Source organism: Nothobranchius furzeri, chromosome 1, assembly GCF_043380555.1.
Source record: "Nothobranchius furzeri strain GRZ-AD chromosome 1, NfurGRZ-RIMD1, whole genome shotgun sequence".
Lineage (NCBI taxonomy): Eukaryota > Metazoa > Chordata > Actinopteri > Cyprinodontiformes > Nothobranchiidae > Nothobranchius > Nothobranchius furzeri.
In genome coordinates, this window is record NC_091741.1 from 109,895,455 (window position 1) to 109,896,945 (window position 1,491).

The window sequence follows — 1,491 nt, forward strand, 5'->3', positions numbered from 1 at the left end:
GAGATATTTTAGTTTTATTTGGCACGACTTCTGCCGCGGTGATTTGTCCTGTGTAGTGAACGACTAAAACAAAAACAAGAATCTTGACCCAAGGCTTGCTCTTCTGATCTGAAGATCTTTATAAACATTTTATAACATTAACTGCAGCCTGGAGAAAAATACACTACAACTAACTAATACACACACCCTAGCTTAGGGAGAATGAGATTCAGCTGCCGGTCAACATTTTTATGTTTCTAACTGAAAACGAAAATATTTGTCATTTTGCATAGAAAATTTTTAAAATGTAAGCATGATGGGAGATTTTTTTTTATTAACCCCTCATATATCGATAGGGAATTAAGAGTCAGACAATAACAGTATATTCGATATAGTTAAAAAGGCCAACATCCATGTATTGCTACGAGCAAATGTAATGTTAATCTTGTTTGTTTTCGTAAGAATTAATGTTTAAATCTCATTGTTAGAAAAAATGGTACTGTCGCTTTAAGAGGGACTGGATCTCAGACACAGGAAGTTGCATAGGCTATAGAGTGAGGAAATCAGGAAGCAAGCACATGGCACAGAGTGGAGGTTGTTAGTCGAGTCAATCCAGCTGCATCTGCAAACGTCTTCTGCTTTTTGTTAGCATCGTAGGTATGTATTGAAAGTTAAATATATTCTTTGTCATATTAGTTCATTATTTTTGGGAAAATTATATTTTGTAAACATATATTTACACACTGGGAAATAACATTGCCAATTTGGGTTTATAAGGCGGATATATGTGTTAACCCCTTCACTGAAATAAGTCAACAGATAAATACATAATTCATGGCATGTTAAAAATATAAAATATGTAAACTAAAAGTACAAGTTAATGAGTACAGCTGATTTCATTGTTAAACAGTGATTTATTTGATTTCTGTTGAATGTGTTTGTTTAAGAGGAAACAGAACTGATTATAATTTGTATGTTTCAGTTTCACCTTCCTTGCTACGTCAATAAACCTGTGTACAAGGAGTCATCTGTCTGCAGAGTCTTGATGTTCAAGGAGGCGTTTATCTGACTGTCAAGTCATATAGAGCACGTATGATGAGGACAGCACAGTGAAACTACGGCTCTCAGTCCAGCGGGATAACGCAATGTAAGCTGAAAACAAGACTAAATCCCCACACATCATCAGTGGACAACAATTACTCTTCAAGATCGGTAAGACTGCACCATGGCAGAGGAGGCGTCTTTAAAGACACGTTCACGAGCTTCATGTTCATCAGTACAATCAAGTGTTTCAGCAACTGGGTCTGCTGCAACAAAGGCAAGAGCAAAGGCTGAAGCTGCTAAGGCACGGCTTGCCTTTGTTGAAAAAGAAGTTAGTCTGCAGCTAGAAAAAGTAAAATTGGAGGCATCTTTAAAGAAACTTAAATATGAGGAAGAGTCAGCAGCAGCTATTGCTGAAGCAGAAGCCCTCGAAGCTGCAGCTGATATTAACAGTGAAAAAAGTGAAAAGCA

General features: G+C 36.8%; 1 long non-coding RNA gene across 1 annotated transcript; it reads left to right on the forward strand.

Moving 5' to 3' along the window:
* Window positions 1-528: 528 nt before the first annotated feature.
* On the forward strand, window positions 529-1,002 carry LOC139070611 (uncharacterized). The gene is made up of 2 exons (XR_011521095.1): window positions 529-636; window positions 962-1,002. It is a non-coding gene; the product is annotated as an uncharacterized lncRNA (long non-coding RNA).
* Window positions 1,003-1,491: the final 489 nt, after the last annotated feature.